The 15,485-nt window shown below is 37.1% G+C and overlaps 1 pseudogene; it reads right to left on the minus strand.

Moving 5' to 3' along the window:
* Nucleotides 1–13,766: 13,766 nt before the first annotated feature.
* LOC117910635 lies at nucleotides 13,767–14,323 on the minus strand (annotated as a pseudogene).
* Nucleotides 14,324–15,485: the final 1,162 nt, after the last annotated feature.

The following is a 15,485-nucleotide window of genomic DNA, read 5'->3' on the forward strand; positions in this document are numbered from 1 at the left end:
TTGAGCCAATTTATTTCATGTCACTTTCGAGTTGGTCTTCTCTATTATTCCCTTCTAGGCCCTGAGCCTCGTAGCCATGAGCTATCCATTCCTTCTAGACCCTGAGTCTTATAGCCCTGAGCTATCCTTTTTCCCTTAGGCCCTGAGCCCGCTAGCCCTGAGCTGTCATTTCCTATAGACCCGGAGTCTTTCCAGCTCTTAGCTGAGCTTTCATCATTTGGTCGCCCATGAGTGGTTTGACCTGGAGTTTGCGTATCGCATTCTCCTTCTAGCCGATCAGTCATAGAGCCCGGAGCTCATAGCCCTGAGCTATTCATCGACCCAGAGTCATTTTTCATCTTGACCCAGAGTCATTCATAGCACCCCGAGCCCTGAGCTCACGACCCAGAGTCATTTACATCATTCACATCCCTGAGATGTTTCGTTTTCATCATTCTAGCCACTTGTGAGTGGCCTCGACCCGGCACCTTGAGTCGGAAAGTATCCTGATCGGCTATCTATTTAGAGCCCAGAGCTCTCGACCCAGAGTCATTTTCCATCCTGACCCAGAGTCATTTTCCATTTTGACCCAGAGTCATTCTTTCCTAGTTAGAGCCCAGAGCTCTCGACCCAGAGTCATTTTCCATCCTGATCCAGAGTCATTTTCCATTTTGACCCAGAGTCATTCTTTTTAGAGCCCAGAGTTCTCGACCCAGAGTCATTTTCCATTTTGACCCAGAGTCATTCTTTCCTAGTTAGAGCCCAGAGCTCTCGACCCAGAGCCATTTTCCATCCTGACCCAGAGTCATTCCTTCCTATTTAGAGCCTAGAGCTCTTGACCCAGAGTCATTTTCCATTTTGACCCAGAGTCATTCTTTCTTAGTTAGAGCCCAGAGCTCTCGACCCAGAGTCATTTTCCATCCTGACCCAGAGTCATTCTTTCCAATTAGAGCCCTGAGCTCATGACCCAGAGTCTTTTGTCCTATTTTAGATCCAGAGTTGTTCACCTTGTCCATGATCCAGAGTCATTCATATCATCCATGACTTTGAATCATCATTTTCACCTCTTTCCACCTTTGTGCTACTCATCACATGCCTTCTCTCTTTATTGTCATTTCCCCCACATAGAGTTGTCCCATCCATGTCATTGAGACCCCATATTTTGACCTTACCTCTTCATGTGCTAGGACAAAATCTCTGGTCCTTCTTTAATTCTTCGGTATAGTTCACTTCATTCTGCTCATTACTCGTATTTCTACTCACATTCTCTACACTCGTGATCTATACCGAAGAGGGGCATATTTGTAGACCCTCAATTTTGTCCCTTTAACACATGTCTTTAAGTTCGTTTTCAGTGCTCCACAGTAGTTCCTTGGTGGCCCAATACTACTCACCACTTACCTTTTTCTGAGTCACCTTGGAGACTTTGGCTGAGGGATTATTCGATCCCTTATTGTGACTCTTGGCAGCCCTAATTTAGACTTAGACTTTTCATTCATTTTTAGGATAGCTTTTAGATACACTTGGCTTTTAGGCACCGCTCTAGGCCCACTTAGGCACACTTGGCCTATGGACATCTTTAGCGTGACTTGTATGACTTGTGTGGTTGCATAGCTTGTGGGGCCCATTTTTGTATTTATTTGTTTATTTTTATTTTTATTTTTTACCGTTTCCTAATTTATTTACTTACTTATCTATTCATTCAATTATTTAACTTCAAAAATTTCATGTTTTTGCAAGGAAAATTACCATTGGAGTTTAAGGAAGGTGGGACTCTCCTTGGAAGGTTTTGGAGGGGAATTTGAATTGGAAGATTTAAAAAAAAAGAAAAAGAAAAAAAAGGAAGAAGAGAAGAAAGGAAATAGGAGAATTTTCCTTCTTAGGAACAGATTTAGGCCTTTGGCGGGTGATATATATATGAGAGAAGAGAAATTCTGAGGTGAGGGGGTGAGATTCTGAGAATTTTTGGGAGAGAAGAACAGAGGGAGCGGAAAAGAACGATTGCAGCCAAGACCACCCAGGTATGTTTTGCGACTATTTACCTATGCTTTATCTTATTCCATTCTTGAGGATCCTTTGACGGTTCTAGGTTTTTATTTTGTTGATTGGTGTGGACGGAAAGGGCCACAAATTGCTGTGTTGAAATTAAATCTTTGTTTGTTTGGTATGTTCTTCATTCTGTTAATGTCACTAATCCCATCTGAAAATAAATTGCATACATGTCCATCTTCGGACTGGATGGTAGAAATCACTCCCTGTTTTTATTCAAATCTTACTCTGAATCACTCCCCTATTCTGAGCTAATAGATTGAAATGTGAAATTGTAACTTTTGTTGGTCATCCTTCTCCTCTTTCTATACGTTTTTGTTGTTTTCTTCTATTTTTGGCTCGTACCTCAACAAGCTCCACTCCCCAGTCTTCAAGATTTGTTCTCTGTTTCGGAATTAAAAATTAAAAATCATGGGAAAAGGACACTATGCTTTTTCTGCATTTGGATGAGCATAATGTGGCGCTCAAAATCATGGACTTCTCTAAGCCTTCTGGTACTGTTGTTGTGATCCTAAAATCTAGAAGTCAAATATTACCTGGTTTTTTTCACCTTCAGAAAAAGTTCTAATCAGTTCTACAGAAGCAAGGAAAAAGTTGACAGCGTTGGTTCAAAAATTTTGGGGATTATGGAAAAAGATGAGAAGTAATGAGGAGATGCGACTGGGGTTGAGATTCTGGATCCGTAAGGAAAAATGTCATGGGGAATGGTTGCGGGCAATGAGTTTTTGGGAAATTCTGATTATGGCATTTTGTGGTGTTGTTTGAGATTCTTTTGACTACTTTTGATGCGGATTTTGGCGCCAGTTTTGAGAATAACGAGAGAAGGCAGTGGTACAGACTAAAAAAAATGGATCAATAATTAGAAAATCCCCAGTTTACATAGTGGTGCTGTTCAAAAGCATGTTGTTGCCGTAAAACAGGGGAGTAATCTATGGATTTGACGAAGGTCAGTCAAGTGAGGGTTCAATGATGTATCTTCACAACAACATGAAGGTATTGCAATAATTTACTATTCAAGTAAGAACCTGAGGGCATGTTAACTAAATTCTTTAATTCAACAATCCATCTCTATGAAAAGGAGACGACAGAAAAGTATTGCATTCTGCACATGACAACTCAGTGTCATACTTATGCATTGGCAATTATGATGCTGCCTTCACAGCCAAGTACCTGGGAGTGTGTATAGTCTCTGAGATTGGTCAGGTCTCATCTTACTGCAATTCTGATGAGAAAGCTGGTTCATATTCTTCAATGGAGATGAGTTGCCGGTCCAATGACAATACTGATGATATTCTGTACTATTGTAATGGTAAAGGGGGGGCTTTGTATCAGAATAGGGGTGGCTCTGGATATTCCCTTCCTACTTTTGTTGGTGGACAGATGTACATCAATGGACCGGAACAATTGTATAGTCCTTACATTCAGCAGCAATTACACGAGAGTTCACCTATTGGTTATTACTAGATGAGCTTCTTGCGTATCCTGTAGTAATGAGAATGGTGATAAAAGAAGGGTTCATAATCCTAAGTTAAACGACAAATCGGTTAATCTGAAGTTCATCAGTCATCATCGCATTGACGAAAATCTAGATGCCTCGACGATAGATCATAGTATTTGTTCGGGCCTTGAGCACCTTCTCATGAATTATGGTTTTCGGGATGAGAAGAGGATACAAGCAGGTTTCTCATCATTACCAGATTCGACTTTACCGCTGGCGAAATATCCTGCTGCATTTAATAATTATCCAATGTCACCTTCAGCCAAAATAGAGCAGCAGCCTTTGCAGACAGTTGTGAAGAGTAATGAATGGACTTTGAATGGTAAATCAGTTTTCCCAACAAGGGATATGAGTAGCAGCAATGGGGTCATGCAATTTTAGATGAATGACGCTGAATTCGGAATCCAAATGCTGAAGTTACCATACTTCGTAAACAGTAGTAGGTTGTTCATTGTATAATAAAGACTGGTGCACCAATTCAGAGCAAGCTGGCTGAGCTGTGGTCTTTGTTCGATCTTGTCTTCCCTGGGAAGTTGGAAGTGTTGCTTGTATTTGAAGCAGAATTTGCAATTCCCATATATGCTGATGGCTATGCCAATACTTCTCCATTCCGAGCATCCATTGCCTATAGGTGTGCAGTAGTCTTACGTGAAAGCTGATGTGAATCCTCAGCTTCCAAACAAGATTGAACATGTCCTATTTTGCAGCCACTTATCTTGATTTGAGTATTGAAGTATTGCTGGAAGATTCACTCATTTGGATCATGAATATCCAACTCTTGAAATCTTCAAGGTGGATCAAAGAAGAAGAATGCTGGAAAAATGGATTACAACTTCATTTTATGAACCCCAATTTCAGAAGCATGGTTATGGATGTCAATCCGATTCCATTTATGGTGTTTGACCTGAGAGCAGTTTGGGGTATTTATTCATGGTGTCAGGAATGCTATACGTACGCATCGGCGTGAAGGCTCAGGAATTACAGGCAGCTTAGAAGGGATTCATACTTGAACAGAATATTTGGCGGAACATGAATCAGCCGCTGGAGACCCCCTGCCATTGGAGTCATTATTAAAAAGAAAGATGAAAAATAGTGATCCTAATATTTTCCTTGCCACAATATGATTGGATTCCCATAATCTCGTTTTGCCATCAATAAACTGCTCTTACAGTTAACAAGGCTCATGCTTCACTTGTGGTTCCTATTAATACCATAGAAAATGGTCCAATTGACAGACACGGTTCTCCAAAGCAGAGCCGCCTTGCCATCCAAGCCGTAAGGGTCCAAAAATTCCAGCTGTTCGAAGTGAAGTTAAGAGGCAGTCTTGTCCATCTTCCAGCATAGACATAACTCAAAACACTTCTGCAGGCCATTGAGTATAATCGACCTCCAATTTCTACGCATTTCATAAGGTTGCATCCTTCGCTGAAACCTGTTGAGGCCAATGTCGAGTTAGCTGCTGCCGAGGAAGCTCTTGCACTATCAATATGGACAACAGCAACAGTTTGTCAAGTTCTTTCCCTTGAAAGTGTTTTGGCATTGCTTGAAGGAGTATTGTTGGAAAAGCAAGTGGTAATAACATGTTCAAATCTGGGTGTTATATTGGCCACAGTGTTATCTCTTATTCCCATGATTTGTTCATTTGAATGGCAGAGCTTATTGCTTCCTTTTTTACCAAGGAAGATGTTCGATTTTCTTGGTGCCCCTGTTCCTTTCATTGTAGGCATGCAAAAATAAAATATATGATTTGAGGATGAAGAGCTCATGATCAGATAAGCAATAAGTTTGAAAAACATCGGGATCTTCACCCCATTCTGTAATTGGTGCACGCATAGGCAGCAGGCTGCAAGTGTGGACGCTGTTGCTTACCTTTTGAAGAACGATATATTAACTTTAGAGGCATTTGTCAGAGATATGGGGATGTATTTGCCCACTACAGATAATTTAATCCATGCAAGAGAAGGATTGGCAGATTGGAGAGCTCTGTGAGGTACACTCATTGGTTGCCTGGCATTAATGAAGGAGAAAAGAGCTACCTGGAAGACTGTACAGTCGCTGTTTATCCTGGAATCTGGAGAGCAGAAATGCCATCATAATCTGTAGGTAGAAATGAAATCAGAGATGCTCAACCTATAGTTCCAGCTTCAGAGTATGAGCGCCAATTCAAACCGTGGTAAAACTTCTCCCAGGAATGAAAATCTAGAAGAGGCAGAATCTGGACAAGTGGATGGAAATTCTGAGAGGGGTGATCTAGGAAGAGTAATGAAGAGAAAGCTGACATGGATTTAGAGGCACCAAGGAAAAATGTCTTGGGATCTGGAAATTTTGACTTCACTAGCAATCATGTGCTCAATATAGAATTTGTGACACAACTAATGGACTCCATGCACAGGTTTCTTCATGGGCTGCATCCACTTACGCCACGCACCATCCTAAATTCGAAGACAGCCGCAACGTTCAGAACTTGAAGGCTGCCACCTTTCAATACCACACATAGATGCATTGGAGATGTAACTTACGCACTAAGAGGTCCTTCTACAGCTATACACACTGCCTGCAATGCTAAGGAAGTTTATAGAGAATCACACTAGACTTTCCTTGGGAAAAACTGTGCTTAGGGAAGAGAATGAATGCCTTCAGTAGAATATTGATACAAAATTCGTTGAGGATGACATGTTTATTGGGCAATTAGAGATGGCTCTCTCAATCCCAGATTAAAGAGTAAATGGTTGCAGTAGTTCAAGTACCTCCAACGGTGATCTAGGCTCCTCATCAAGTGATTCGGTCCCAGGCACTTCTTCAGATAGTGAATCAGAATGTGCTTCTATAATTTTGGTAACGACCTTGCTGAAGATATATAGTTACGGTGATCTTATAATGAGGAGTCCCTATTTCGTATAAGGAGAAGGTCTTGATCCGAGGTAGAAAGAGACGTGGTTTAATCGGAGACCAAGAGATACCTGGTTTTCGAAATGGCTTGGTTCAGATTCTGCAGCTGTCAGTAGAGACATTCTGACCAGAATTATGTAGTCCAAACATTTGGGCACGCGGATATAGCCTTCGGAAAATGAGAAGCACAGCTTTAAATGGAATGAGACTGTTTTGGGAAAGGGGAAAACCCTTGGGCAATCAGGCCTGAAACGTTTAATAAGGGTTGAGGGGACAGGTTTAGAGAAGTGACAGCTCACCTTCTTGACTATAACCATTTTGCCAATATGCCACCTACTGCCCTTGTAAAGATTACACACCCAATTTTCAATGTCAATGATAGGGTGAATGGAAATATGAATCAAAATGGGAAGCTGTCATAATTGATGAATGTCAACGCCCCAGAATTTCATCACATTTTGCAGAATATAAGATACTTGTGGCTGATTTAAGGCTTCTTCTTTATAATGGTTAGATAAAGGAGAGCACGTTGGAGTTTATGAATCTCCTATCATTTCTTGACCCTGGCAACAATGTGAATAGCGACAATGTTTTGAAAATTGACTACAAAGACTGTGTTAGTAAATTAGAGGAGAGGCATTATCATCCGAAGAAACTGTCAATGAGCACATGGATAAAATCAGTGCAAAGGTTAGATTCAAACCAGAATCAATGGAGCTTCCTTCATTTGAAGAAGATGCTGGATTAAATGATGAATATTCAGACTCAGCTGTTGGATTTGATGGCTCATTGAATACGCCAGAAAGTTTATGTGCTGGACAGCGGCCTCCTTCATGCTCATATCAGACTCCCATTCAGCAATTCAATTCTAGACTGACTCAAGTGTTTCAACCAGAGAAGGCTATGCAAAGGATTTCATATAAGTGGAACACACGTACAGCTTGGAGATGTTGCAACAGTCCGTGTATTTATTCGAAAAGCTACATCAGTGAATTTTCCCATGCGAGCTAAAGAAGACCAGTTAGTACTATTGAAAGGGCAAAAGATGAAGTTCGCAATAAGCTAGAAAACTCAGATTCTGAACTACAGAAAAATCCACAAGTGAACTATAAGAAAATTGATGAATCAGATGAACTTCTGAGTGAAGATTTGAAACTTGAGAATGAGTGGCAGCAAGTGAGCACATGCTCTGAAATAAATATGGCCAGCTCTACTCCAGACATGCCAGCAATGTACAGAGGCCTCTTCATACAACCATCAGCAATCCAGCAACAGCTAAACCTCCCAAGCTCCAGTCCCTCATGGCTATCTTGCTACACACACCTCCTCCTCTCTTCGCTTCTTTGATTGGGCATTTATTGTTTTAAATTGAATTTTTGAATCATTTTTCAACTAAATATTCTCAGCATTGAAAAATCCATCTTCAATAATCATTTGCTGCCATTTTTCCATTCGGCATGCACTTTCACTATTTTCTTTGACTTTCAACCATTTTTTTTTATCTTCTTGATTTTTCACAAGCATGAACAAACTTCATGATTCCAAACAATGGAATTCATTGAATCGATTCGTGCAAAAGTAATATGGACTTTGGTGGGGGGTCCGACATTCATGATACCTTCTTCAATATTGTTTGCTTGACATGTTGATTTTTGATTCTTTTTGATGATACACATGAATTTGTTTCATATTTATTGTTGAGATGCTCTTGATTCCCATAGAGGAGTACTGGCTTGCTATCTAGGTACGCTCTCTTCTCATCTATTTTCTAGAACTCTATGGACTTGTATGCCATTGATGATCATATCCATATTTGACGTAATTCTTGGATGTCTTGATATATGCCTGATTTGCTTGAATAAAACAAATGTTGTGTGCTACATTTCTACACTAACTTTTATGTTTTATGATAGCGCTTGAAGAGCGGTTCAGGTACGCACTCTAACTCTCCTTATTTGCAATTTGATTGTGTTTGGCATGCCACTCTCTAAAATCACCTAGCCTATTTAGGTATCTATAATTAACTGATTAATTGCCACACTTCCCTTAATTTTGTCAGTAGAGACCTTTTTAGGGCTTAGAGGGGTGCTACCTCCTAGAGGTACCTTCCCAATAAGTAACCTGATCCCCGGACCAAGACTCGGGTTTTTCAAAGACATGCCTTTTTTCCAAAAATTATGGAGTCACATTTTAGGGTTTTTCTTTCTTGTTTTATTTTCCCTTTAAAATAAAAATAAAATAAGTGGCGACTCCAACTTTTCTAAAATTAATTTTTCACAAATAAAAAGCGAGTCTCGCCGATCGAGTGGGGACGCACGTGAAAAATGCGGGTCCACAATCTACCCCTATTTTTTTTATAGGTAAATGAAGATTGTATTAAATTTATAAAAAAAAAACATACACAACGCATACAACATCAAGACCCCACAGAGCAACTCTGGCAAAGCTCACCTAGTACCACAGGTTACTGACCAAAAAGACCCCATAGAGCTAAGGGTCCCTAATATGAAGGGATCAAACTAAAAAAGGTACCAGTGGACTACTTAAAGAAGTGAGGCCCATAGACTACAAGAGACAGAGTTACTAGCTGTCACACAAGGTGATAAAAAGTAAGCATGAGTTGTTTGTGTGTACGTGTAAATGTATTGTGTTTCTGTACCACAACACCATTTTTTTATCACAATTCTGTAGCACAACTATCTCAATATCAATTCCAAAAAGCTCCCACTTAGCATGAATAATCTTAAGTTAATTTAATCAATTGGAATTCAAGCAATCTTGTTGTATTTTATTTTGCTGTTTAAGTCTAGAAAAGCTAATCAGCATATTGTCCTTCTTAGTAATAAGGTACAAATAGCAATGAAATAGTATCTTAAGGTATAAATCGTTCTATCCTCTGAAGCATTATGCATCTTGAACTCAATTAATTTAATTTAAGTCCATATCAGAGCTATGAAGCTTATGATGGATATATCAGTTGAACTCATCCATAAAGAGCATAGCATCAAACTCTTTTATCATCCATGATAGATTTGTACTTGGTTCTTATTTTTCTTTCCATAGGTGTTATGTATGTACTTTGTTGAACTCCTCATCATACTAAAATTCTCTACTACTATAGCCCTTCAGTCTCTACTGTGCCTCTCTCAATTATTGTAGGAGCCACCAGAGCAGCATCAAATATTGACTATGTCTTCAAGGAGCAACATTGGTTTTAGTCCATTAAAAGTGAAATCAAGACCAAATTCAAGCATAATACCTAATTTTCTTCCACTAAAATTTTCATCAAGTTGGTTGAAGGTGTGGGTTTAGATTTGAATGTGTCATCCGAATCATAAAGCCTTTAGTTCCTAAAGATGTTGTTCTTTAAGCAAGCAGCCTCTGTACAATCATTGAAGATTCTTCTTTACAAATAAGGTCCAAAAGTATTGCTTTTTCAAACCTAACTTTAGGCTTGGTGTTCCTTAGTTGGGTGTTGGTACAAACAGGTCCCATTCTTCCTCAGTCGGGTGTTGGCATAAACGTTTTTCCATATCTCAGTAACATGCATAAACTCAAAAGTTAGGATAAGGATCGTGCTATGGTGCTAGTGATGTCCAATCAAGAACAACCACGTGGCCAAAAAGTTCTTCCTACTTTCTAGCTGTCTTATTTCTTTATACCTTCATTCATTGATCTAGATTTAACCATACGTCTTAGAATTTTCCCTAAAATAATTTGAAGTGTGATGAAAAGCAATTGATATTATGGTTATAGGCTACAGACTACAGTTATCCTATATAATTCAAAAAATATTATGGTCTTAGTGGGTTAGACAATAAAAACAAGAGATAGTGAATTCAGAATAGTTTCTATTCACAAAAGTGGTCTAGGATGGGTGCATGTTACAATCCTTTTATCCTGCAAACAAGTATGAAATCAAGAAGCGCTACTAAGAAAAGTAAATGGGGAAATTTTTGAAGGCCAGGGAGTTTTCTATATGCTCTGAGTGTAATGTCATGAGAAATCATGAAGGACAAGAAATTACAATAATAAAACACTAAATGTAAGTAAGGTTTAGAGAACCATGAAGGAAGGAGAGTTAGACTAAGGTTAAATTGATTGTATGGGCACATAGCTAGAAGTAATGTAATTATGTAATCTGTGTGGAAGTGGAGAGAAATTAAGAGGAACATAAATGGGGATTGGTAAAAAGATAGGCATCAAGGTTTGTTCAAGTTCTGAATGATTGATATGTTTGCAAAAAACAAAAAAAAATCAGAGCTTCGTCAAGCCTGCAGAATCTGAGTGGTTGGGAGTGGGATGGGACTTGGAAGACACCTATCTAATATATAGGGAAAATTGTGTTTTTTCCCTCCCCTTGTTTTATGGATCTGTTCTAGGGGCCATTAAAATTAAATTTCGCAAACCCTAAACCCACGATTTTTGAGTTAGGCTGAAAAATACCATCTTTACCTGCAAATCGTGATCAAATTACAAAATAGCATCTTATTGTGCCATTGGATTTAAATTTCGCAAACCCTAAACCCACGATTTTTGACCCAGGCTGACAAATACCACATTTGCCTGCAAATCATGATCAGATTACCAAATAGCATCTTATTGTGCCATTGGATTTAAATTTCGTAAACCCTAAACCCACGATTTTTTAGCCAGGCTGAAAAATACCGTTTTTGCCTGCAAATCGTGATCAGATTACCAAATAGCATCTTATTGTGCCATTAGATTTAAATTTCGCAAACCCTAAACCCACGATTTTTTAGTCAGCCTCAAAAATACCACCTTTGCCTGCAAATCGTGATCAGATTACCAAATAGCATTTAAAAAAAAAAAAAAAATGTTTAGAGAGCTCGTGAACAATGCAAAACAACCTTCAACCCAAATCTTTTCTCAACAGCCACACAAATCCTTAAATGGAAAACTCACCTGCGATTACTCCAAAAGGAAGACGAAGCTCCACCGCGGTTTCCAGAAATGATCCATGAAATTGCAGATCACGTTAGAGCAAAATGAGAGAAAGTCACGGAGTCCCCAAATTTCAAAGTTTATGGGTCGGGTGTTGCGTGGGTTTTCCAAATTTGCTAACTTCAAAGTTCAAGATTTTTATGTTTATTTATTTAAAGCACAACTTCCGACATGGAGAAGGAGATGGCTGCTGATGTGGAGGGTAATTTCGGAAATGAAATTATAAAAGAGTGGATAGTGCATGAAAAGGATAATTTTTTTGCAACATTGGACATATTTTGGGTTATGCAAACTTGGGTTATGAAAAAGCTATTAGGCCAAATGGGCGGGGCAAAACACAACTTTCCCTATATTAATTTTGCTAACTTTATGTTAGTCAATTCCCAACCAGCAAACTTCAAAAGTTCTATCCCAATGAAAAACTACAATCTCACTCTGCAAAATTTGGTAAAAAAAAAATTATTTGGATCATACAATTGCAACAAGGTAATTGTTTTTCAACGTAATGGTTGAATTTAGATTAGAATAAGATAATAACAATTTCATTAATTAAATAATTTTATATATGGATGGGAAGAGAAATTTTACTATGCCTTATAGCTAATTGTTTTCAACATAATTTATAATACAATTGCAATGTTATTAGATAATGAAGGTAAAAAAAATACACGGTCTTATTTGATAACTGTTTTTAAGAATATATATATATTTTTTTATTTTAAATAAAAAATAAAATATATTTGATAACTAGAAAATTGTTTTATATTTTCTGTTTTTAAAAACAAAAAATATGGTTGTGGACCCCGCATTTCGCATGATGTGTTCTCACTAGATGACGACAATTTGCTTTTTATTTATTTATTGAAAAATATGATTTTTAGAAAAAGGCTTGGAGTTACCACTTATTTTTATTTTATTTTTTTTAAGGGGAAACAAAATAAGAAAAAAAAAACTCTAAGTGTGACTCAGTATTTGAAAAAAACGGTATATGAAAAACCAAAGTCGGGTACGGGAGTTAGGTTACTTATTGGGAATGTATGGTAAAGACTGTAGCATCCTCTAAGTCCCTAAAAACGGGTTTCTACTAAAGAAGGTGAAATAAGTGTGACAATTAATAAGGAAATCAATAGATACCAATGAAATGATCAAATAATAAAACAAATCATGTATAAGGATAAAACAAAGTAGGAGTGAGATCATACCTTAATAGCAAGTAATAATGTGCTATCATGGAAACAGGGTTAGGTCAAGTATAACATTATCACATGCATATCAAAGAGCAAGACAAAGATCAAACAATATTCATTAAGTATAACAGTTGACAATAGAAAGAGAAAACTCATATGTAGGGCCCCCAAAGCCCACTTGATTTTGTTATGAGTTAATTCTCATAAATTCCATTACTATGAAATTATGAAAATTTATTCATTTTTATATTTAAAATTTTGAAAATGGGAGTTTTGAAAATTAAACTTGGAATTTGGAATTTTGAAAATGGAAGTTTTGAAAATTAAATTTAAAAATTGGAATTTTAAAGAATTATTCGAAAATGAGAGTTTTGAAAATTAAATTTGAGATGAAAATTGAAATTTTGGAAAATCATTTGAAAATTGAAGTTTTGAAAATTAAATTTAAAAATTGAAATCTTGAAGAATTATTTGAAAATAGAAGTTTTGAAAATTGGAATTTTGAAAAATTATTTGAGAATGGAAGTTTTAAAAATTATTTGAAGATTAAAGTTTTGAAAATTGGAAATTTTTGAGAATTATTTGAAAATGAAAATTTTAAAAATTAAATTTGAGAATTGGAATTTTAGAAAATTATTTGAAAATTGAAGTTTTGAAAATTAAATTTAAAAAATTGGAATTTTGAAGAATTATTTGAGAATGAAAGTTTTGAAAATTAAATTTGGAAATTGAAATTTTGGAAAATTATTTGAAGATTAAAGTTTTGAAAATTGGAATTTTGGGAAATTATTTGAGAATGAATTTTTTTTTTTTAAATTAAATTTGAAAATTAGAATTTTGAAAAATTATTTGAAAATGGAAGTTTTGAAAATTAAATTTAAAAATTGGAAATTTGAAAATTATTTGAAAATAGAAGTTTTGAAAATTAAATTTAAAAAATGGAATTTTGAAGAATTATTCGAAAAGGAAAATTTTGAAAATTAAATTTGAGAATTGGAATTTTGAAAATTATTTGAAGACGAGAGTTTCGAAAATTAAATTTGAGAATTGAGATTTTGAAAAGTTGTTTAAAAAAAAGTTTTGTAAATTAAATTTGAAAAACGGGATTTTGAAAATGGATTTTTTTTAATTAAATTTTAAAAAGGGAAATTTTGAAAAATTACTTAAATTTTGATTTTTTTTTTTTAAATATATATTTGTCACGATGAAGGATTAAGAGGACGTGTGGCATCCATCTCGTTACAACAGCAAATCATGTGCTTACACCAAGGGCTTGGTGTAAGCAAGCATACATGCCCAACCAGTGGTGGAATTAATAATGAAAACAAGACAGTCTGCTTGTGACTTGTGAGGTGCTAGTAACCATGTTCTTGATGAAATCCGAATGACCATGAGCATTAATAACAGTGCAGTAATATTTGATGGTCCCGAACTTCCATAAAGCAATATCAATGGTAATGGTCCCAAACTTCCATAAAGCGATATCAATGGTAATACCATGCTCACGTTCAGCCTTGAGCTTGTCTAAGACCCGAGCATACTTGAATGGTCATTTATTCCTTTCAGCGGCTTCTTTTTCAAACCACTCAATACCTCCAAGCTTGTATATCAAATTACCAGTGGTAGTCGACTTGCCATGGTCGACATGGCCAATGACGACAATGCTGACGTGAACCTTCTCCTTACCCATTATGAATTTTTAGCAGAAAAACTGAAATCTAGAAGCAGATAGAAGAAGAGAAAATCTCTCTCACCTGGAAGACTCCTATCTCTTTCTCTCGGTGCTCCTTCTCTCACAAATCATCAAGCTCAGTGCCAGTCCAAATGCCCGACCACCTTCTTCATCGACCACAGCCTTTCCACTCCATTCAAATCATTCGTAGCTAGCCTGGTGAGATTCCGCCTGAGATCGGTCCAGGCGCCTCCGTTGGTGGTGCCAGCAGGCTGTTCATAAGTGGCGATGGAGCCACAACCGGAGATTTCACCTTCGTCCTTGGAGCTAGCGCTGGAACCGCTGCTGGTGGAGAGGCGAGATGAGCCGGTGGAGGGGTAGCAGGTGGCGAAGTGGCCGATGGTGGAGTTGCTGTTGGAGGGGTTGTCGGAAAGCTCCCCTGTTTTTCTCTAAAAAAAAACTGTCCTCTTTAAAAAATCCCTTCCTCTCTCAATCCCAGCTCCCCCTTTCCTCCCCAAAAGTCTCAGTTCCCCTTCCGTTTTCCCTTTCTTCTCGGCTTTCTTGTCAACGTCCTCCCACCCGTTCCACTGCTCCTACCATCATTCTCTGAAACACTCTATTCCCACCATGCTCTGTTCTCAGACGTCCCTCTCTCAACCACCACCATGGCAAGGTGGTGCTGTCCTTGGCCATGCGTTCCAGACTTGGCTCATCCGAAAACCGGCCCCCACTCTAGAAAAAACCCAGCTGCCAGCTCTTCCCAGGGTGGTAAAAATATGCTCCCCAGAGACACTTTGACCAAAACGAGGGTCTACAACGGTGTTTTTAAATAACAGTTTTCACTTATTTTCTAATGAATGTTTTAAAAAATAATTATATAAATAATTAAAATAATTAAAAATAAAGCATTAAATATAAAAAATTATTTTAAAAATATATTTAAAAACATTAAAAATATATTAAAAGTATTTCAAGTTTTCAAACAAATTTTTATTCTATCAGGCATTCGACAACAACTTTTAAAAACTGTTTTAAAAAATTATTTTTCAAAAACAGTTACAACTTACATTCTATCCCTTTCCCAAGTTTCATGCCCCTATTCTTAATCATCGCTTAAATTTATTTGATGTACATTTTAATGTGGATTACTTTAAGAGATGGACATTTATGATTCCATACCTATATTTAAATTAAAAATTGAAAAAAAAAAAAGAGGAATAAGAACATAAACATGAATAAAGAAAAA

Source organism: Vitis riparia, unplaced genomic scaffold (assembly GCF_004353265.1).
Source record: "Vitis riparia cultivar Riparia Gloire de Montpellier isolate 1030 unplaced genomic scaffold, EGFV_Vit.rip_1.0 scaffold795_pilon_pilon, whole genome shotgun sequence".
Classification (NCBI taxonomy): Eukaryota; Viridiplantae; Streptophyta; class Magnoliopsida; order Vitales; family Vitaceae; genus Vitis; species Vitis riparia.